At 41.4% G+C, this 24,403-nt stretch overlaps 1 protein-coding gene across 2 annotated transcripts in view; it reads left to right on the top strand.

The window, feature by feature from the left end:
* Positions 1 to 300: 300 nt before the first annotated feature.
* The window catches only part of smpd3 (sphingomyelin phosphodiesterase 3), an 88,613-nt gene continuing 64,510 nt past the window's right edge, over positions 301 to 24,403 (top strand). For both annotated transcript variants that reach the window (XM_040046931.1, XM_040046932.1), the window contains exon 1: positions 301 to 499. The gene's annotated coding sequence lies outside the window, so the exon portion shown is untranslated. The remainder of the gene's footprint in view (positions 500 to 24,403) is intronic.

Genomic DNA, 24,403 nt, shown 5'->3' with positions numbered 1-24,403 from the left:
AACTGTCCAACGTCACCTTGACTGTGATTTGCTCCTGTAATAAAACAAACAATAAAACAACTTTACCTTACTTTATAAGGTAAAGTCTCTATTTTAAAAATACATTTTTTGGAGTAACCCAAAAACCAACTTCACTGTACTTTAATAGATGTTAATTTTTCAATAAATCAAACACCTATACCCACTCTCTCTCGCTCTCTCTCTCTCTCTCTCTGTCTTTCAGTCGCTAGGGAAGTGGGCGTGGCGTCGTAACCAGGCAGTGACGTCAGCGGGAGCTGTTCAAAGTGGTGTGGTGCTGAAAAGACAACTCTCCCGGCCGCTCAGTCAGGCAGCCAGACGCCCGCTCGCTCGTTCGCTCGCTCGGCTGTAGGTCGGTTGTTCCGCGGCCAGCAGCTGGTCCGGGGACGCTGGATTTCACCGCCTTGAAGAGCGTTCATTAGCGCTCAGTGCAGGAAGACAGAGAAGGAGGAGAAGCCCATGTGGGAGCGATTTCCAACAAGTAAGTCGGCTCTTTCCTCAGCAGCAGCAGTAGTAGCAGGGACTAATACTTTTATACCGGGGTAGAGATGTTGGTAAATCACGAGTGATCCTTTTGTAACAGCAGCACATGTGTGTGTGTGTGTGTGTGTGTGTGTGTGTGTGTGTGTGTGTGTGTGTGTGTGTGTGTGTGTGTGTGTGTGTGTTCCAGCCGCGCCTAAATCTTAGTCTGTGTGCCTGCCCGGGGTAAAAAAAATTTGACTCACATTTGCATGAACCAATGGTCAGACATGCTCTCGTTCTCTGTCTCTCTCTCCGTGTGCGTGTGCGTGTGTGTGTGTGTATGTGTGGCTCTCTCACACATGCACATTGTTTTCCTTGCCTGGATGTCTGGGATGAGATGCGGTGCAAGTGAATGGAAAGTCTCCCCCTCGTACCCGCTGTTTCAGTGAGCTACACGACAGGAACGGTAACTCTGATGTTTTCAGCTGGACTTAAACGTGGTGTTCACTTCACTGGCTGACTGTGCTTTTTCATAAAGCTGCCGCCTGATGCAGTGGCTTTGTGGTTTGAGTGGTTTACACCAGCAGGCATCTTACTGGGAGGACTGGTATTTTAGTGGGCAGGCCTGCTGCTGTGTCTTCTGATAGCTGATACAGCATCACAGTGTGGCAGAAAGTGCACCAGACTCTCTGTTAGTGAGGTGTGTGTGTGTGTGTGTGTGTGTGTGTGTGTGTGTGTGTGTGTGTGTGTGTGTGTGTGTGCGTGCGTGTGTGTGTGTGTGTGTGTGTGTGTGTGTGTGTGTGTGTGTGTGTGCGTGCGTGCGTGTGTGTGTGTGTGTGTGTGTGTGTGTGTGTGTGTGTGTGTCTTTTCATCCCAGAGTATATGTTTAGGTGTGGCCTGACCGGTCTCCTCTCCTCTCCTCATTTCCTTTTATGGGTTCTTCTTTTTCACCTCCTTCCCTCAGTTTCCTGCCCCTGCTTCTTCCTTCTCCTTCTTTCTTTTTTCCTCTTTATGCCCTCATCAGTCTGATAGCTTGTTTTATCTTCAGTCTTTTGTTTCTTCCTCCTTTCCTCTTCTTTTCTCCAACACTCTTCTCATCATGGATTTTTTCCCTCCCTCTTTTAATATTTCTTCGTCTTGTCTTTTCCATCTGTGATGTCTTAAGTTGTCAGACATTTAATTTCCTCTTCCTCATCAGGTCTCTTTTATCTTCTTTTTATTTCTTTTTTACCTCTCCTTTCCTCCCTCTTCATCCATCTTATCCTTTTCTTGTACGTCCTCTGTCCTCCCCTTTTTGCGCCTCCCCTTCTCCCTCTTTCTTGTAATCTGGTCTTTCTTTTTTCTTCCCACTCTTTTCCACTACATCCTTTCCTATTCATTTCTTCCTTTCATCTCTCACTGTTTTATCATCTCTTAGTGTCTTTTGTTTCCTCCTTCATTTACTTCTTTTGCCTTACTTGTCCTTGCCTACACCCTTTGCCCCTTTTTGTTCTCTCCTTTCCTTCCTTCACTTTCTCCTCTCCTTTTTTTGTCTCACATGTGTTTCTTTCATTTATCTCATGTTGTTTCCTTTCCTCTTCTCTTTCCCACCTTCCTTCTTTTTTCTTAATCTTTCACTTCCTCTGCAGTATTGCTTTATCGCCTACTTTTATCTTTTGTTTCCTTCTCTTTTTTAAATCAATATCATGCCCTCTTGTACCCCCATTTGGCTCTAATCTCCCCCTTTTGGTTCTCTCCTGTTATTTTACTTTCCTCCCTGCCCTTCTTTCCTTCTCCTCTTTTCTTAGCTTACCCCCACATTGTTTCTTTTTCTCTCCATTTCTTCTCTTCCTTTGCTGTCCTGCAACTTTTCTTGCCACCTCTTCTCTTTTTCTCCCGCTCGACATTTATTCTAGTCTTGCCTTATCTCATCTTATTTCCTTTCATCCTCGTCTCTCGCATCTTTTTTCTATAGCTTGGTCTTTTCCACTCTTCTCCTCTCCTCTCAGTTTTTTATTGGCATTGCTGATGTGGTGAAAGGGAGTGGAGCCTCCACACATATGCTCATCCAAAGTAAAGCAACCGGCAGTCAGCTCTACTGTCTTTTTGATTTTGCTCTCCTTGCAGCATAAAACACCATCCAATGTGACAGCGGCCCTGTAGAAGACATCAAAGTCTGAAACCTTTTTTTCCCCATTAGGACTCATTTTCCATCTAATTTGCCCATTTTCTGTATCTCCTCATTAAAGCTTTAAGATCATTTTTAAAAAGGGCCCAATTTGAAAGTTCAGAAGCTGAGGGGTGCTTATTTTTACTTCCTAAATCAAGATAATGACCCTGATCACGCCACTGTGACATCATCTTTTTATCCAAATTTGGAAAGATCCCTTTAAGGACTTGCCACACGGCATCACTCCCTTTCAATAAACACATGTGGTGTCACAGGAATCACCAAGACCTCATGTTTACAGAAATATAGCCCATTAAAATGTATTTTAAACACTGCTTGCATCACAGATGTGAGGACGTGCTGTGTCCCAAATCGTTATGACTGCTTGGAATCAGGACTTGTGCTTTGCAGCTGCTGGAAAAATGAAATGTAAAGAAACAGATGCTGTGTGAGAAAATCATTTGGTTACAGTAGCTGTTTATTCATCCATCTGTTTTTCTGTCACTCTACTGTACTGCCTGTGCTATGAGGCAGGTTTAACCCTGGGTTTTCATGCTTACAAATGTTGTTCACTTCTTACCAGGGCACATCACCATGGTAACTTATGCTGCAGACCTAACCTGCTTCAGAAAAAAAGAAGCAATCAATTTCCTGGGAAAAAAAAGCATCAATGATCTTCAACGATCCCTCTCAGACATCTACAGCCTTGTCTTTCCTTTAGGAATACCCACAAGAAGTATAGATTCTTGGGAACAATTTTATTTCTTGTTCTTTTCTAACATTTGTTGGCCTCAGGCAATTTTAAAGCCACTTCATTGTTCTTAAAGGCTTAAAATAGGAATATATAGTCGTAAAACAGGGCGCCTAAATGTTGCATTTGTTAACTTTATATCAATGCAACAAGTAAAGCTTCTTAACAGCTAGCTGTGCTGACAGGGAGCAGATCCCAGGTATGAATGTCCTGGCTGGCTGTGGCATGTTCAGGTAAACTGCTGATTTTAAGTGGAGACCTGTCGAGGTCTACGTTAAGGATGGATGTGGTTAGATCCTCCTGTATCGTGATGATGGCGTGGTGATACTTATAGGTCTGTTAACTGAAACAGATGCCTTTTCTCTTTGCGTCCAGACTTTAGGATTCGTTTTTTTTAGTCTTACTCAAAGTACTTTGCTGGAAATCACATTCAAACATTGACACAGCATGATGTTGTGCTATAGCTAGATGCACACACACATACACATTTCTACACTGACTCCAGCAGTGATGCTTTATATTGCGCACTCTGTGTTTAATCTGTACAGTTTCTTCTAACTGTACAGATTGTTGTTTTTCCTCTTCTTCCTGTAGACCTGCACATGTTTGAGGTTCTACATGCAGTGCTGTGAAAAAGCATTTTTTCCGCCTTCCTGCTTTTTTTTGCCCTTCTTTTGTCATTTTTTTAAGTATATGTTTTACATTTGGAGTGGCCAAGTCAAAGTCTGGACTCAAATCAGATTGAGATGCTTTGGCACGACCTTAAAGGCACCATCCATGGTAGAAAACTCTCCAATGTGGGTTTTCGTGCAAAGAAGACTAGGACAAAAATCCTCCACAGCACATGAAAGATTCATTTCCAATTATTGCAAACACTTGATTACAGTTCTTGCTGCCAAGCGGAGCACAAGCAGTTATTAGGGTTGGGGGGGAAATGACCTACATAGCCAGGTAAGTCTGGAAAATGTTCTTTGAATTTTCTGACAATATGAGAGTGCTGTATAACGTATGCTTCTGCATTCATGTGGATGTAAATATAGGTACACAGAAAGCAGTTTAAGCCCTCTCTTTGCATCTCTTTGCATTTAGATCTGTTCTCGTAGCCCACCTCTTTTTGTAGTTCCCCGGTTATCTCAGAATTAGAGTAATCCTGTGCCTTTAGTCAAAACACCATGTCTGCTTTCAGTTCTGTCACACATTTAATGGGGCCTGTGGTTGCCAGCGCAGCAGAAGTCTTCACAATATGCCTGCATCTTTAAACACAATCTCGAGACTAACATCTTCAGTCTGGCTTGCACAACATCTCCGCGTTTGCCAGTTTGATTGCTTAAATCATCACCTTCTGTTTGATATTTAGAAATGAAAACTGTGAGTCATAACCCTCTTTGGTGAGTGCCTGTTATTGTTATTCTTTTCTAATTGTGGTTTTACATGTGTAATCTTTCAAACAAATGTCCTGATGTCTTTATTAAATTCAGTGGATGCTGAGAGCTTTGATGATTAACATCTCAGAACGAGGCCGGAGGCGTGATCTGCGCTCAGTTTGATGGCCCGATTTGCTGCGTGTTCAAATATCCCCCGAAAAAGCTAACTAGGACTCCCCCCTCTTCCAGTGGCCTTTCTGTTACTGGCAGAAAATGTGAAGGGAAGTAGTTCAACTAGTCATGGCCCTGGGTGTCCATCAGTCTGGGCTATCTGTTCCTGACAGGCAAAGCAGGTGATTGAGCGGACCCGGCTGGTCAATAGCAGAGGGAGGTGTGGGGGTCTGTCATGGGAGTTCAGAGATACCTGATAGTGCAGGATCCGGTTTCTCTCCCTGCAGGCAGGTACAGAGAGATCATAAATACTCGTTAATAGATGGTGGCATAATATTTGGTTCTCACAGTGAATGGAACAATCCACCTGCTCTAAATTGCCTCAAGGAGGTCAGAGGTCATCTCGGTGAAAAACATGACTAAGATGGATGTTTGTCATTACAGAAGCTAAGACTTGAGCTGATCATCTGCTGCAGCTGGTTGTCAGGCTCTGCTCACTCTTTACTCTGTGAAGTAACCCATGAAGCTCTTTTCTAAACTGGATGGCTTCAGGTCTGCTTATAGAGCAAAATCACTGGCTTTGCATCAGAAGTTAGAGAGGGGGTCTCTGCCTATCCAGAAACTGCTCTAGTGCTCGCCAAACCGCATTTTTATTAATATATAAACTCGTCATTAAGGGTATCAAATGTCATCTTTATGGGGGAATCAAGAAGAGATGTCTTGTGAGTGTATCTCTGAACCAGCAGCAGCTTGTTACACGTTCGAAAGCTTCACTTGAGCCCAAATGTGCAAAAAGTTTTGAAGCAGCAACCTTTCAGAATTTAAACACTACACAAGTACACATTGTACATTCTGTAATAACCTGACTTGTTACCTCCTTATTCTACTTTATCTACCTTTAACTATTTATAATGTAAAAATAATTACATTGTAATTTCAAATAGAACACATTGAAATTCTATTTATTTAAAACGTGCAACATTTTATAAAGTGCTGCCAAGTGTTTCTCTCTTGCTCAGAGTAAAAATGTACTAAAATTAAACCTTGCAGTGGCACAAGAGGTAAAAGTCGAACATCTCCATCCTCCTTCCATTGCTCATTAATCTGTTCCCATACTAGATTTATCCCGACTAGCTTTTGCTTTAGAGTTTTTCATTCAGGTCATTTTGGGCTGCCAGATTTGCTGCTTTATTTTTAGCGATGATGCAATTGCTTTTTTTTCCACGCAAGTCCAATTTTTTCATCTTGCCAGGTCAAAAGATGCTGCACATTACGTCTCCATGAGCTGAATGCGCCCTGCACAATTATAATCAAAATTGAGATGTAAACGTGATTTTTAGACGTCCTTCCTTTTTGTTTTTAATGTGTTGGGCTGAGACTTCACAGTTCTCATACGTCTGTCGGTTCCCCTGCCTCTACCTGCTACTCTCATATGAGCCTGAATACAGCGTATCCCCACAGCCACCGGTGGCAGATCCAGCAAGCAGCCAAAGTAAACACACAAAGGAAGCCTCGACTGTAGCTTGTACACTTTCCTTCGCTTTTCAAATCTCATTTTAAAACTGGAATCTTTATCTGTCCGTGTGCAGCAGTGAGTGGTCTGCAGCAGAGATTAGAGGCTTGTTGTTGACAGTCAAGTGGAGGCCTGCTGTCTTTTGAATTAGCCACTGAGATCCTTGTAGGACGTGTGATACCTGTGGGCTTATGCTGTTAATTTCAAACCATGAGGATGGAATCGTGGTGTGAAACGTGGCTGCCATGGCTCACTCTTTATTACAGCAGACCTTACTGGCACTGGTAGCACAGTATATTGTATTTTAAAATACAATATATGTTGATGATTTGATCATAAGGTGCAAAAATAAGGTGAGAGGATCAACGTCTTTACATTAGCAGCTCCATTGGAGACTGCTGTTCTTGCAGTATAGCAGGTTTCTTCATTTAGCTTTTGTGTGTTTATTAAACACAGCAATGAATCATAATTTGTCTAAATAAGAGAGAGCGTTTTGGATGCAGTGGTTAGCGTTGCTGCACAGTAGGAAGTGGCTGGGTTCAGATCCACTGGGCCTTTATGTGTGGTGCTTGCATGCTCTCCCTGTGCCTGAGTGGGCTGCAGCACATAATTAAGAAAGACATTCTTAATTAGGATTCAGGGTATTTTTGTTTTTTGGAATAAGTTTAGAATCAACATATTTTTGCCACTTACGTTGTAGCTTTTCCACTGCTCTGTTCAGCTAACCTATGGTATTCTAGGTTGCGCTAAAAGCATTATCTATTGTTGCGCCTTTAGCACAGCAATCGAACACACACACAGATGCACAAAGACACACATGACTCGGACAAAAGGACTGCGAGCGCTTTTATTTCTGAACGGGACAGAGGAGAATGGAGATATGTTTTACTGGTAGTCTTTTAGCTTGAACATCCAAGCTGAGAGCCTCTTATTTATATATAGGCGCAGAAGTTTCGAGTGTGTGAGTGTCTGAAGGCAGGTGTGACTGGGTACCACATATTTTTCAGCAGACTTGCACCTTATGGTGAGCACGATTAAAAAAACCCTGCCAGGTTTTCAGGTTGCAGACTCTCAGAGGACCATTTTTCACCGCCTGCCAATATACCGCACACATGGATTGGTGATGTGGTGCCTGTGCGCTGCAGCAGATCAGACGGGAAGCCACTCATTGAAAGCCTGTGGGATTAGCTATTTCACAGGATTGTCACCCTGATCCTCTAATGTTTTGTTAGCATGGCCTACTTAAAGACCACATCTGGTCAGTGTGGTGCTATGCAGGAGTGCTAAAAAAGCTGTTTAACCTATATAACATGAGGTCTATGTGGTCAGGACAAGTTCCAAACAAAGCTACTCTACAGCCACTGTTTACTTCCGTTAGTCCTATGGCCTGTTTTTTTCTTCACAGCAACAAAGCAGCTGAATTTTACTTGAATCTTTTTGAACCCGCACAACATCCAGATAATGCAGTTAAAATAATTCATTATTCATAGCAGGACATAAATAGTAAGTCTGCTGGGTAAATGTGATTGCGAAACTGTGTCAAGCTTGAGGAACGTTTTCCCCTTTTTGTTTTCTGTCTGAAAGTTAGATGAAGAGATTGGCAACGACCTTTGTTAGTGTGCAGCTGAGTGAACAATTCAGAATACTGAGTTCAAGTCTTGGCATATTAAACTTCTCTGAAGGGTTTTCACAATGATATTCCCCCAACAATGATGTCTTATTTCAGGATTTTCAGGGTTTTTATCGTTAACTTGGTTTCCCTGGGTCTTTTCCCGTGTTGTAGTTTTGTGTCTTATTTTGAAAGAAATATTTCTCCGTTACCATAGCGACAAGAGGGCATTAAGGGGCAGGGAGGCGGATGTTACTCTCAATATTGTTGGCGCATTTCATTTGGACGCTGCTAATAAAGTTACACAATTACACAGTGAATTCACGTTTTTGTCTTGGTCGAATCATCTTATTTTGTTGTATTTATCTGCGGCACCTTCTTCTTCTTCATGTGTTAGAACGACACCCTCTGACATTTATTTACTAGTGACAATCTTCTCGCTCTTCTTGTGAAAGTTCAGTTGCTTATGTCCCTCTCCTATTTTCCCTACCAGCTGGCTTGCAGGCCGGGTTGCTGTTGTAGTGGTCCTCCATATCAATTAGCTGCTTCCTCAGCCTCGTCCACAGTTGGACACATCCATACCTGATGGTCCAGGACTGCAGCTAGCGATGGTACTCTGTCTCCTGCTCTGCAGATTCGCTGTTTTAGTGACTCCAAGCAGAATCTGCAGCAGCCAGTGATCTAAATCTAAATGGATGGGAAACACTGGAAAATGCATTAGTGATACTGGATTATGTCTTATCTTTGTATTGTAATGGATCAAAAAACATGTGCCCCTCACCCATGGTACTGTAATTAAAATTGATGTGGGAATTTGTTGTGCTTCATATTTCTTGTATCCAATTTTGTAAAGCTATATTTGGTGATGTTAGTCAGTGTTATTGAAACTGTTCCAAAGCTTTATGAGGCAAATATTTACTCTTTGATCCTTATACAGAAGAAAAATACAACTTTTGCTGGAGTTTGTCAAAACTCACTCTGACCTGTTGAATGCAACGAGGAGGTTTGCGGTATTTCAAAGTTCTACCAAATATTTGTTACAGTTTGTGGGTTTTTTTCCAGGTGAAAGCTTCAAAATTCAGCCTAAACCTAAAGGCTTTACTCAGATAGATTTGAGGGTCAGGGAGCCTGAACCAGAAGATGTAGGCTGTGTTTAACAGGCACTATTTTATAGTATAGGTAAACTGTATGATTACTGCAGTAATTAGACCCTGCAAAGCTGATTAGAGGCCAGACCATGTATGAACGTTCACTCACCAATCTTTCCTCCACCCTCTCAACTCTCTTCTCTTTCATTTCTGCCCAGACTGATCGGGCTTCATGTTTTCGTCCTGCCTTCATGTGGCCTCTTGTATGTCTGCCATCCTCCCGTCTTCTCTGTATCCTCCATCTGTCTATCTCCTTCCCTATATCCATGCTGGCAGGTTTGTATGCCAGCATGCCAGCACGGGTGGGATGTCTGCTAAACTCTACTGCTTTTGGTTATGCACTGTCCAAAAAGGAAAAGGATAATGCTAAAAGGAACCCGGCTTGAAGCCCTGTTCTCATGATATTTTAAATTTGGTGTCTCAGAAAATTCATGGTCCCATGCAAGCTTTGAAGCAAACCCTCCAGTCCATTGTAGCAGGAATCAGAAACAGGAAAGCATCTCTATTACAAAGACACGACATTCTCTTCGTAGAAAATCCCCACTCAGCAAGTTACTTTATTTCAGGATCTACTGTTTATGCAATAATATATGATAATAAGCTTTGGCTTTACAATATCCATCTGGATAGTGGGCGGTTAAGAAATTAAAATGTCACTGTTAGAGAGCTTGGAGATTCAAGAAAAACGAATTGAGTCTGTCAGGTGGCACTTGTTCAGCACACTCCTTTGCTGGTAGATTTACTTTCATCTTCTGTAATTGCTCAGTGTTGTTTTTTAAAAACACTGTGATCTATACAGATGTTGAGTGGCACAGAGCGTGGCGAACAGCAGTGTTGCCTGACTGCAGGAAGGTCCTGGGTGTCAGTGCATCAGCCGGCTGTGCCTTTTCGTGCAGAATTTGCAGGTTCTGTGTGCCTGCGTGGGTTCACTCCAGGCACTCTAGCATCCTCCAACAGTCCAAATACATGCATGTTAGGTTAACTGGTGATTCTAAATTGACCTTATGTGTGAATGTGAGTATGAATGATTGCCTATCAAGACTGGCATCCTGACCAGGTTGCACCCTGCCTCTTACCTAGAGACATCTCTGTATTGGACAAGCAGAAGAAGATGGATGGATGGACGGATGGATGGATGCATAGATGCATGGATGCATGGATGGATGGATTTCAGGATGGTGGCAGATTGTGGAGAATCAGGAGACTCCCCTCACTTCTTGCAATTGCAGGGATTTAGCCTCTTAAAGAAACACCATACCATTGGTGATCATGTAACGTGTGTGGTTAACATGTTTAGTAAACCCTTACTGAGAAAATGATGGGACTGCATATAAAATGTAACATCGTTAGCTTTTTAAAGTTTGGCTATTTAGCATGAGGCCAAATCAAAATTGAACCCTAACCTTGCTCCTTCATGGTTTGCCTCAGGCCTGACTGAGTCATCACAGGCAACAACCCCAAACTTACCTTTTTTTTCCCAAAAGAGTTAAATTTTGATGACCTTTACTTAGACCTCAGAAGGTTAAGACATTAAAATGACTGGAAAGAGACTCCAAGCTTTAACACCAACCAGATTTTTTAGAAACATTCATTTTGTGGTGTTTTCTGGGATTAGCCACTCTAAAGTACATCAGGCAGGCCAAGACAAATCAAATATTTTTAAGCATCCCAAAATCAAAGACATACTAGATTTTTTAAATATCCACTGAAAAGCTCTGATTACTCTAGAATGCATATCACCGGTGGGTGCTTCGCATGCTGCAGTATAAAAATCATACTTTCAGTGACTCAAGCTGCTGGCACAGAATCATCATACCCGAATCATCTCGCTCAGGTCATCACTGGTTTGTGGCTCTCTTATCTTTCCCTCTTGTTTGAGAAAATAAACATGACAGAGGTCAACAGACGTCCAGCTTGACGGTGGGCGGTAGCTGCAACACAGCTCATCACACTAAACAGGTCATGTGAATATTCGCATTACTTGCATTACACTACCAAGCATTTTAAAAGGCCATCATCACAGCAGATTTGGAGGTCAGGTGGAAATACTGTCAGTGAGAATTTGGGGTAACACGAAGGGTCGCAGAAGAGCGAAAGAGAAAGAACAGACCCAAGATGGGCTGCAGGGACGATGACTTAGCACACACTCGGAGCTCAGATACACATTAACCTCACTTGTGCTCTGTGACACACAAAGGAGATTATATAAATCATCTTGTGCGTCATAAATAGTAGCACACACACACACACACACACACACACGGCTCTCGCTTCTCCTCAGCCTGTATTATAAATCGTTCTGTTGTCCTAAGCTGAAATGTAATTGAGGAGCAGAGAGGAAAGGAGGGATGTTACTACAACTACTGGTTGTAGTAACATCCCTCCTTCCTTGTTACCTTTTAATTTTCTTCCTGTTGCTCCTGTGTATCTTCAGCATTATTTTACACCACACTTCTCTGAATGTTTTGATTGAAACATGACGACTCTTTGATGGATTGCTGAGAATGGAAAGCTCTTTGGAAGATATCCAAAAGGTTTGATCATATTGTCACAGAAAATGTTCGAGCCGTAAATCAACCGTCATTCTCGTTCACTGGTTATGAAAGATTTCCAACATTTGCTGATAAAAAAACAGAGGCAGGATTAAAATACAAGACAGATCAGTGGGGCTGACTGTACAGAAGTAAAATCCACCACAGCAGTGACTGAGTATCTCACAGGTTGTTGCACATTTTAGGGACTGTAAAAACATTATTACTCGTAGTGTTACCATTTATATTTCATATTTTATTCACGTATTACTTAAAGAAGGGGATTTGATTTGTCTTTATTGACAAATTAAAAGATGTAATGTAGTAGTGTAGTGGTTCACACATTTGTTTAGCATGCAAATACATAAAACATCTGCACCTGGTTTGGGAACAGCACCAAGCAGGAAGACGAGATCTGCAAAGAGTGGTGCGCTCAGGAGAACGCATCATTCAATCAGAGCTCCCTGACCTGCTGTCCATCTACACCAAGCAGTGCAAGACCAAAGCTAGGAAGATTATGATGGACCTCTCCCATCCCAACAATGGACTCTTCTCACTGTTGAGGTCTGGGAAGCGCTTCCGCTCCCTTAAGGCCAAAACAGAGAGAATGAGGAGGAGCTTCTTCCCCCAGGCTATTCCTGCCCTGAACCAGGTGTAGGACTGGACTCTCACACACACATCACATCACTATAAGACTGGACTCCCACACACATCACATCACCACACGCACTCTGGTTTTTCTTCATGCACACTTCCTATAATTTATAATCTCTTTCTGCTATTTGCACATTTTTACTGTAAATTTCTAAGTTAAATCTGTAAATTTTGTAATAACCTGTAAATTGTAAATACTGTAAAACCACAGTCATTTAATGGTTGGACATTGCACAGCTACAAGCATTTCACCTCATGTCATACTGTGTATGGTTGTGTGTGTGACAAATAAAATTTGAATTTGAATTTGAAATAGACATTGGTTCAATTTCACCCACAGACATAACTCTTCTTTGGTGTCACATCAGGATGGGAATCTGGAATCTGGGCATCTCCCATGGTTTCTTCCTCACAACATGAGGAGGATGTGCATGGAATACTTTTTGTTGAACATCGGTCCTTATAAATTACTATAGTTTCCTATTTACATGAATGGAAACATTCATCTATTGTCTGCTACTTAGTCCAGATGTCCTCCGGGGACACATCAGTTTCAAACAAAATAGATTTGAAATTATCTTGTTGTTGTGAACAGGCTTACAAGACAATGCTATTTAAAAAAAAATTAAGCTGAATACAACATATATTACAAATAAAAAATGACCAATCAGGGACCAGTCCTGATATTTGTCCATACTTTAACCCTAGAGTGGTTGAGCTATTTTATTAAGCCCCAGGTCACAAGTTCATGTAGGGTGTTGAGTGACCCCAGAGTAACCATCGTTCACCAAGGGGAAAAGGGTATTTCACCAATAGTTGATAAGTAAATGAGCTGGTTCTTATATTGCACTTTTCTATTCCAGCTTAGCACACAAAGCTTTATGCAACATGCCTCGATCACCGATGCTATGCTTTTTCTACCTAAGTGCTTTCTATCTAACATTTACATGTTGATGGATGCATCAGAGAGCAAGTTGGGGCTCAGTAACTTGCCTGCAGACTTGAGCAGCCAGGGAGCAAACCCCCAACTGTCCAATTAGTAGATGGCTTGCTCTACTTCCTGAGCTACAGGGACCCTTACCTGGTGGTTGCTGGCAGTTTATTCTGAACTATTATTCAATGCTGCAGCATTGAGGATTTGTTGCAGTATCCTATTTGCACCTGAATTCTCTGAGCAGCAGCCAACAACTCTAGTAGCATACTTTTCCCTATAGTGACCAGAGGTTGCCACCGGGTTGCCAACTCATACTGTTTCCTTTATCTGTTTTAAAATGTTTAAATATGCATGCTGCCTGCCTCTGACAGCTACCACCTGTTCTTCCACACAGAGATCTGTACCAATGAGCCAGTATTTAGGGAACTGGGCTACAAATACAAATGCATAAACCTTTTACGCTGACACCAGAGACCATGTGAGGGTACTTTTGGGTCAGGAGGAGGTCGTGGTTTGCAGGTCCAGGTCCAGAAACATGTGATGTGGATGTTTTCTGTATGAATGCAGATCACAATCTGAAAGCGCTGATCATCATAACAACAAAAACTCAAAGCTAATGCAGAAAAGCCTGCGTGTCTGTTGACTCAGCAGGGAAACAAAAAAAAAGAACTATTATTTGAAAGTCACACAGATGGTTATAAAGAGCTTCTTGCATTATATTAATTTTTATGTTTAATTATAGTCAGCCTTTACCCAGGCTTTGGTAAGTGACATTTGGCACTCTGAACTGAACTTCCCAAAAGGTTATAAATAGCATCAGCGTGGTCAAGCGGAGTTTTTTAGGTGAAAGATTGAGGAAAGGGAATGGTTCCTCTTTGTAATCCATCTGAATGAGATTGGCTGGACAGCATTTACTCTGGATTACACTCATTTGGTTGGAATATTTGCATCTCTCTAAAGCAACATTTAGAGTGGACAGCTGTGCAGTGACTAGTGAGTGTGTGTTTTGCGCTGAGGAGGGGGTTGGTTGCCTGCCTGCTGCTGTTGGCAGGTCACTGTGAACAGACTGGGTGAACACGGAGAGATTATGTTTCCACCGCTGGTTACCTCTGCTGAGAGGTAGCACAGAGCCGGATTTGGGTTTGGTTCAGTTAATCTTTTAGTCTGAGGTTTATATTTGGAAACCACGTGAGTGTGTGCTGTCAGTCATCCAAGCGGTTAACTGATAAAATCACACCCACATCATTCAGATGTTTAGCTGTGTTGATAGTGCTTTATGTATTCTTAAACACAAGCAATCATGTTAGCTGCAGCTGTGGCTGTGCTGCCGCTCTGTCTGCCCAAGAGGTGCCCCACTGTGCCTAAAGGCCTTAATCTACTTCTTGTGTGAGGTTGGAAAGAGGTGCTTTGGGTGGAGTCAAAGCATGTGGCTTTAGCGATTCATGAAAAAGCGACCACATGCTGATAACAGAGGGAACCAGCTCAAACAAACAAGTGCATGTGAGGCAGCTACGCACAACAGCCTCTCATTACCTGCAGGGACTACAGGCCACATTCTGACCTCGATGAGTGTGTGTGTGAGTGTGATGTCAGAAGGGGTGGGGTGGGGAGAGGAAGAGAGGCAGCCATGTACAGTAATTAGCAAGGACCTGAGGTTAAAGATGACACTGAGGTTGGGTGGGCTGTGGCTCTGTGCTGCATGGTAACCTGATTTTCAACTTCCTCCTAATTCTCCTTCTATTTTCAGCCTTCCATGTGGTAAATTCTAAGAGTTAGTTTGGCTGAGTAGATTCTAAATGCAGCATTAAAGACCATCCAGTGCATCTGGCAGCATCAATTTAGTTGCTGCAAGCAGATTCTGTAGCGGAAGGAGCAGAGACGGACGGGAGCTAGACCTGCTGTCCTCAACCTGCAAGTGGCTGATGCTGGAGAGGTCGCTGTGAACTTAAACTTTACACTTTTCTCAGGCATTAAGAACTTAAAGGAACCAGGGTTCAATAGAAAGTTCATGCCAGATGGTTGTAAAACTTGGATGGGAGTTTTAGCATTTCATAATAATAATTACAAGAAAGTTATAAGAAAAATAAGCTCTGTAAGGGTAAATAAGTCTTTTAAAGCTACTTTTAAATATTTATTTATGTCAGATAGGGGTGAAGATGTTGACAAAGAAGCTGCAGGTGGTTGGGGCTGTCCCAGCACACCGTCTGGTTGTTAGCAGCTCCAGCCTTAAAAAAAACGTTATTATACTAGTCCCATAAAAAGCCTTTCTGTTGGATTTTTAATCATCCAAAGTATGTTAGTTGACTAACTGATACCTGTTTAAAAGACTTTTCAATAATATAACCAAGAGGAAATTAAACCATGATCGATTGTCTGAATGTTGCTGAAACTCAACATTGATGATGTCCTTTCAAATACCCTTACATGGTTGTAGCAGGAGTGTGCAGCATTGTTTGTATATTTCTCAAAAGCAAGGTTAGTGTTGAATAGCATGACAAAGGACCAAAGGAGGACTGGGTGCAAATTAGCAGACGGTCACTTTTTTAAACGGTTTGTAAGAAAGGAGAGGTTTATGTTGTCTGCTGAAAGATAGAAGTTATTGTCATCAACAAACAGTGGAATCAAATTAAATTCCCAATTATTTTGTCTGGAGTTGGCAGATAATAAGGGCTGAATGTAACCAGAAGTTCTTTGTGTAAGTACAGAGTTATGAGTCATAAGCTCAAGCTTCAAACGGTTGGTTTGTTTACGACGGGCTTCCAATGGAGAAACAGCTTTCTTAAAGGGAGAGGGAAGGGAGCTTGTTTCAAACAGTTTATGAACTGAGGGGCTGCAACAAGCTTCAGCAAGAGAAATATATAATTTTGTTTAACTATATATCATGCAAAGCTACTCTAGCAGGGTATAAAATAAAAATAATGAACTAGAAATGAACTGAATGTGTCCCTTAAATAGCTTTTTCCACTGATTAATTGCTTCCAAATTAAACTATATTTGTCCAACACTGTGGTGCTATAAAACATCAGGCCAATACTGAACCTCACTAGGATTTAAAATAAAAATATAGCTGCTGGATTGGTTTTACTGGTTAAATAGTCAAGGGCAAATTTGGGTCAGAAGACCATGAAAACTCAAAATATTTATGTTACAAACCAGCAGAAGCTGCTAGAGCTACTGAGCTCCATCTCCCAGCCTTGCTCTAAGACAGTACCTAATATCACACATATGTAAACAATCATGCGGGACCAGGAAAAATACAGGGCACCTACCAGTAAATCACCAGCAGAACCAAGAGGATTAAATGTTACATAAACTCTGACAATTTCAGCCTTCTATCCAAACCATTGAACTCAAGTCAGCAAAACCAAAACACATGTTAGGCCACAGTAACACATCCATCTTCTCTAAAGCACAAGCCTGAAAGAGCCACAGTTCAAAAACTAAATGCTGTTAAGTGCTAGGATCTCAAAATGGTCATTTCATATACTCACACAGAAACACACGATATTTAAATGATTTTATTTTCTCTAGTTGACATTTTACATTTTCTACCTTCGCCTCCGACCATAAAGAGGATCATATTGCAAAGCCTCCAGTGATTTATAGTGAGAGCACCATCCTGACCTGAAGCCAAATAGTAATCTGTCACTCATAATTAAATCAAGCTTTCAATCATTAAACAATGACCCAGGCAGAACAAGTAATAGTACTACGTGTGTGCTTTAGGATACGATGAATTTTAAATGTACTGATGATTTAATGAATCACAGCTTTCTGTTAAAAACTGACTCACAGATTATTCCCAAGGGTGCAGTGCTCTCATAGCCTACATCTGATATCACCTCTACAAATAAAAAAAGCAATAAAGCTTTGAATTACTAAGAAACTCTCACCCAGAGTTCCAGCTGTGAAACACAGAATACTGACCGGTGATCACAGTGCTGCCACACATACATGACAGAAAATATCAGCAATAGGTCCCCGTTAACATTTCCTTTGAAAGCAAGCACCACAAAGCACCACAAGATTCATAACTTAAGATCACTTTATGAGAGCAACAGGGAAATTTGTATTGGAAATAAAGTAAGCACAAAAAATTAAACAGCTTTAGTGCCTGAGCAGCACTGGTACAATGTGGAGTCACACACTCGAAATCAAAACTGCATTTTTTACTGTGTCTGTGTTAGAGGAGTAACTTCTTTTAACATTTGTAAAATAACTGTGCTTTCTTTGTGTAGTATGTACTTATCCAGGTCACAGGTCCATCACAGTGTTAACACGTAGAGACAGGGAACCGTTTGCACTCACATTCACACCTACAGCTAATTTAGAAGCACCTCTTAACCTCACATGCTTGCCTTTGGACTGTGGGAGGAAGCCAGAGCATCCATACAAGCACAGGGAACCGGATTATTAGATTGCTAAATTTCTGTCTATCATATAGTCCCTTAAAGTGCATTAGAAAGTACATTGAGATTACAATTGTTATGAATGTGTGCTGTGTAAATAAAGCTGACAGAATACTGAACATAAAACCATGGTGCATGGTAAAAACAATGCCAGTGGAACACAAAGTGCAATGAATGTCATCTTTCTATTATGCTTATCATGTATTCAAAGTACTTTATGTTTAGTGCTGTGAACAAATATTCATCACCTTCCAGATTTCCTAGTTTTTTGGGGGTTTTTTTTGCATATTTGTCACATTTGAGATCTTGAAACAAATTTTAATACTTGACAAAAAACCCCAAGTGAATAAAAAATCATGTTTTCATTCATTAAAGTAAAAACTTAATTTGGGTTTCCTTCTTCATAAGCGTGCTACCACAGGATCCACCCTTCATGTTATTAGCATAGTGCATCTACTCGGCTTTCAAAGAAAAAGTATTGGAGTCTCAGTTTTTGTTAATTAAGAAAAAAGCTTCTTCAAATGTTCAGCACAAGATGAAAATTCAAAAGGTCATCTCATTTGGAGTCACTTACTCTTTCTCCCTCACGCAGACGCTCACCTGTGTTTGCCCGGGCCTGAACTTTGGGCTGTTTCCATAGCAACGTTCATCGCACTTAATGATGGTGACAGCCAGCTGCGGTCATTTCCTTGTGTCATTTTTCAGCATTCGCCGCCTCTTCTTCCTTTCCAACGTCCTCCCTCTGAGCATCTATACAGTTAGACTGGATGAGAGCGTCTACCCACCTCAGGTTTATTTGTAACGGGTTAGTGGTTCTCACCAAGCTCACCCTGAAAGTTGAGGAGAAGAAGAAAAAATCACCAGGGAGATTATTCAGACCCAGAGTTGCAGCCGATGCCTTTGCACTGCTCTCCACGAGGATGCAAACACAAAAACAGAATATGATGTGACATGACTTAGGCAGAAGTTATGCACAAGCCCAGTACAGGCAGTATCAGCATACAGGGAGGCTACAACATGCTTCCTGTCCTCAAGTTCTAGCTCAGTGGCAAAGGCAGGAATATTTCTTAATACATGCATGTTTTTTGGGATATGAACAAAACCCACAAAGACATGCAGAGAACCCCACACCGCACATCCCCCATACGCCTGGAGGGAATTCAAACCCATTTTCTGAGGCAGCTGTGCTAACTGTGCTTTTGTCGAAAAGTGAGTCGAGTCAAGTAACTGCAGAAGATCACAGACTGTCAGGAAAAGGCCACACGTGGAGATTCAGAAAAACCACAAAGGCGTGGGATGGCTTGAAAAGAGAAACATAATTAACACAAATGAGAAGTAACGAAGAGCAGCCTTTGTATCCAGATAGAAAAGTTGGCATATCAATAAAAGTGAAAAAAGCAACAAAGTAAAATGGAAAAAAGGTCATTATATGTTGCTGTTACTTAAATGTCTGCTGAAGCTTTTTAACAGAGTTTTTATTATTCTGATTCCTTTCTTATCTTCTCTCTAATGGTTTAATTTCAATCAGAATTCATGCTACTTGCTTTTTATCTCAGCAAACCAATAATTTTCATGTTACTTTTCTTCAGATTTGTCTAAATCTTCCTCTGCACTCTTTTGTTTCTTCATGGCAAATAGGGTTTAATAGACTGTTTACTCGCTGGGCCCACGTCCTCATTTTATGTTTGACAGCATTTTAGTAGATAGGTGAATAGCTTGGACATGAATTGAGCTGCGGTTTGGGGAAGGCCTCGAAGGGGACTGGTGGCGGTTCCCGGCCTGGCGGATCCCCATGTACTAAATAGAAGTGAAGAAGTTAAAGAATTAGAAAGGGGAGGGAGGGGCACGTAAACGAGAACAGCTTGCAGAGCTGGGAGAACATATATAGATGAGAATCGGAAGACGACCAATGTCGTTGCCTTTACTGTGTATGCACATGTGGCCCTGCGGTTACAAAAAGACAGCTTAACTTTTGTTTTATTTCTCTTTTGCAAAAATAGACCGTCTATTATTCTGTAAGCAGATGTTCACATGTATAAAAACCCCACACCAACCAGGGTTTTGGTGGTATATCACTGCAGGCACACCATTGCATGTTAGCCTCATGTATAGCCGGCACCTTCAAAAGAGGTTGTTGGTTTGTAGACCAAAGCATCGCTGTTATGTTTTTAGTCATTTTCAGTAGCAGCGCCACAATTTTACCACGAATGCCAACAGTGTGGCTGCTGTTTACCCAGCCATCCAATTACAGTGTAAGAGGATACCAAATGGAAGACCAACCAAGTGCTGAAAAACAACAGAGCTGAGTTTAATTCGGCTGCTATCCAAGCATTTGTGTCTTTACCAAATGAAATCGCCCAAACAACCAAAACCGATATGAAATTTATTGCTTGAAAAAACATTTTGTTTACTGTTGATGTACCAGTTAAGTTAAGAATAACAACTAATGATAAAAATCACCATCATTCACACTGATTTCACGTCATACTTTTCCACTGGTTGTCTGTGTCCCACCAGTAGAGCGCACCCCACAGTTTGAAAACCACTGAGCTTGCAATACATTTTTGCCATGAATATTCTGTATCATAGCAACCAAAGCATCACAGCTGAAGAAAAAAAAATGCTGTGCTTTCGAAGCGCTCTCAAACACTCCCAGCTGGGCATTTACAAAAGAGCGTCCAGTGTTTTCAGCTGGGGGAAAAAACGTGTCTGTGTACACACACCCTTTGTCTTCTGGCAGGTTTTGTCTCGCTAAAAATGTTGTGCGTTCAGATGGCACGCGAGAGCACACAGTTTCATTTTCACTCGTTATAAGTGACTGGCTTGCTTGCACGTCCTTCACACATGTCCATTAGGAGGAGAGTCAGCCAAATTACAATGGATGTAGTGTGACTGACCGACTGACTAAAGCACAGACACTAAACTGTTTTCGGAGCCAGTAATCTGATCTGCTTGTGGAAACTGACTGTGAATTCATGCTAATACACATCAGCTCCTTTGGGCTGCTAGCACATTTCCCCTTCTTCTCTTTTTGTTCCATTCGAGGCCGTCTGCCGTTCTAATTTGAGTTCAAAGACAGTCATTTTTCTAGCTGCTCGGCTTAAGCAAACATACATTTCCCCTCAAAGCGCAGCCAAGGCCAGGCTGAAACTTATTTTCAGCTTTGAGTGTCCGTGTGAATGTTTTCAGCAACCTGTCGTAGAAGTTAGGACCGTGCTTTTCTGTGTGAATTTCCCACAGTGTTTCTAAAGCGTGGCAAAGCTGATCTTCTCTACTGGGTTTTTGAGAGGAATCAGAAAATATGACCTTGCTACTGGGAGCGTGGTGGGGAGATGACCACAGGCTGCTTTGGGCAGGAACCCAAACATAATTAAAGTCTTAGATCATCAGAAACACCACAACGTGTTCGGGAGAGAGTGCAGCAGTCCTAACATTAGATGTACTTTGGTGGTTTAAAGGGAGTGAAACTCTTTTTACATGATTGTGTGTTGATGGTGGATCAGCACACAGCTGAGTAAGTTGTGCTGCTTTATCTGCAGCAGGGCCAAAGGGGAAAGCACAGTGTGTGTTTGTTTTGGATGCACATGTGAGTGTTTAATATGCTTCTCAGTGTCCCGGTTATGTATTGATGACTTAATGTACCGAACATGAAAGCTCTTGTGTGTCTGCCTCCATGTCTGCGATAGCATTATGTGAAAGAGTCTATGCTGTTTGCTGTGATGTGGGTGGAAGGAAACAGAGAAGGGAGGAGATGAGTGAATGCAGAGAAAGGGTGAGTAAGATTTAAAAAATATGAGTGTGGCTGGAGCTGTTCGCCTGCTGGTATCATTCATTTCTATACATATTTTTTCTTTTTCCTGAAAGATGGTGACATCACCCATTGGTTTCTGGGCTCAGTGGACTTCAGTGTGAGTATTTTGGTTAGTTTTGTTGAGGTAAAAATTACTTTGTTAGGATGAGATTGTGGGATGAGAGTAATTAGCTAATACTAGAAAGCCTGGCTAAGAATCTGCATCAAAAACAGACCTGCTTATAAAATATAAGAAAGTCACTGGTTCAGAAGTAAAGCATGAACTGCTCGGACAGCCTGTTTGTCACATAATTCTATTAAAATGCTCTAAAAAGCAACAATAAAGCAAACATAGTCGAGAGGTCCATTTCAGTGACTTCATTTAGCAGAGGTGATGGCTCTGGCTCTATCACTCTATGATAGTTCTGAATTTAAAAATTACCTGTAAAGATTTTTTTTTTTGCAGCAGGCATCAAACATGCTTTTTAATGCTACAAAACTTATTTTACAGTGGAGTCTATGGGGAATGACACGCTTGTGGAACCAGCCTCAATTGGCCATTAGAGGAACTGCAGTTTTTGGCTCTGGTTCAGCTGTGATTATGGATGTTTTTTTATTTACTAGCATAGCATTGTTTTGTTTGTTTTTTTATTTGAAGGTAACACATATACATATTATTAACATAGTATTTTCGGATGTTTTTAGTAAGGGAGTTTTTGCAGTGTGGATTGCTGCCTTATCTCCTGTTATACTGAGTAGACTGCTTCACTGACCTCCATCAGACTGAGGTATTGATCGACTACAAACTGGCTGCCCTGGATTAGAGAGCGAGCACACCCAGCAGCAGCTCACGCATGCAAATGTACATATAGGCATGAGCAGAAAACATGCACGCACATTTTTTGACCGAGCTCCATTGCCCCCTACCCTGAACCCACATGGATGAGTGCCCAGAGGGCTGCTGGGTAATTGCGAGTCATGACTGTAATCCACTGAATCTGAATGTAGCTAATAGACCCTCGCAGTGTATTGGTCTGAATGAACTGCCTTACAATGGCTGTCAGATAAAAGTGCAGCTTGTGACTGAGGTGAGAGATGATTTGCAGAAAGGACGACATTAGTAAGTCATTAGAGCAGCTGAGTGGCTTGACTGTGTATCTTACTGTACTTAGGCTACTTTTTAAACCTTCTTGCTCAACTGCATCACCAATTAGTGTTAAACAGTCAGTAAAGAACAGAACAGAGTGCAAAGAAAATCATTGTCTGAGCTTTTCTCCTCGTCCTCACAAGCACGTATATCTTTATGAAAAACTTTGTTTCTAAAAGATACAGTTGGGGGGAAATAAAAACAAAAAAGAGCATGAAAATTATCTGTGTGAGAACTGGAGCCTCTTTTACATGGATCGTATCTAAGATCTCACATGAGCTGAAGTCTGAAGTGCAAAATTCTGTTTTATAATGAGTGAGCAGCGTGTGAGGACCATAAAGCTTTTGATTTATTCATTCATGTGTTAAGGTTATATTTGGGGATGTACATAACTAGTAAACACATTAACATTGCTCCCCTCTGTAGTCAGCACCAATGTTCCCTCTAAGCTGCGCGCGTGCTCAATCGCACTGCTGGCACGCTCTCTGCGCACAGAAAATCTGTGTTGCGCACAAAAAAAAATCTAACGTGAATTGAAATTAAAATAAATACGTTAACAATTGATTCTGTTTTACAGTGTGAGTCAGTAAGTGACCGGTGACTGGCTGCTCCAGCCAAGGATGCGATTCACTTTCGTATATACCGAGCTAATCAACGTCGTTGACAGGCTATGACAGCGTCCTTATGTGCCGACACCGGTGTTTTAGCTAGCAAAGCGGCGTGGCTGATGTGGAGTGAAGCCACGTTAATGACAATGCGTACAACCATTGGAGATGTGAGCAGGACAGACGGAACAATTGACGGAAAAAGTGTGGACTTTATACCACTTTTTAAATTGTGTTGATAGGCCACGTAAAACCAGAGTTATGATAAAAATATATGTTTGTTCGTTTTCTTCCTGAATACTATTGTTGTTTATATTTACTGCGGGAAGAAATGATAAACTTGGCATTTTATAAGGAAAGCGCTCAAAAGCACTGTGAGAAAAGACAAAATCAAAAAACCCTTTCCTATTGGTGGAAAATTGTACCATGTCGACCAATGATATGGCAACATGGCATTTAGTTGTTTAGAAAGGGGGGAAGTTTTAGGAGTGACGGCAGTGTTTTGAGATGCAACGTTTAGCGTGTTTGGAGTCTAAAGTTAGTGTGTTGTCTTGTGTAGTTTGCAATTATTTTTTGGAGTGGCACAAATAATTTGTGTGGCATCAGATTTGATGCAGAACAGCTGATTGTTCTGTAAATAGTTTGAAATGTTTATTTAAAAAAACGCCTTGGCTGCATTTTTAGGTAAACAGCTGCAAAAAACTTTGTTGTTTGCATAACTCAGTTACTTTTTTGAAGAAGTAACTATATAATTAATTGCCCAACATTGGTCATTATATACTGTATTTTGCAGACAGAGAGTTACAGGAGTCTCTCCCAGACCACAGACTCATACTCATAATACAAGTCACAGCTTTATATATATATAAAAAAGAAAGTTGTGTTTTCAAAATTGGAGTTCAAGTTATTTTTACTTCCAATAGTGTTAACATACTACACAGGTCATGAACAAGACTTTTGAAAATTTTCATTGTAAGTGGGGCTAAAGCAGTTAATTAAAAGTAGTCTAACATAAATGTAAATGCTGTAATTTGATTATTTTAATAAAGCATGTAAATTGGATGGATTCTATGCTGGCGTGACCACAGTGCACACGTCTGCTGTTGCTCACAGTGGTCCAAGGGACCACTCAGGGAGTTTGTGTGTTC

Source organism: Simochromis diagramma, unplaced genomic scaffold (genome assembly GCF_900408965.1).
Source record: "Simochromis diagramma unplaced genomic scaffold, fSimDia1.1 OVJJ01000106.1, whole genome shotgun sequence".
Lineage (NCBI taxonomy): Eukaryota > Metazoa > Chordata > Actinopteri > Cichliformes > Cichlidae > Simochromis > Simochromis diagramma.
The sequence above is the reverse complement of the archived record's forward strand: the minus strand, read 5'-3'. Positions and strand labels throughout refer to the sequence as shown.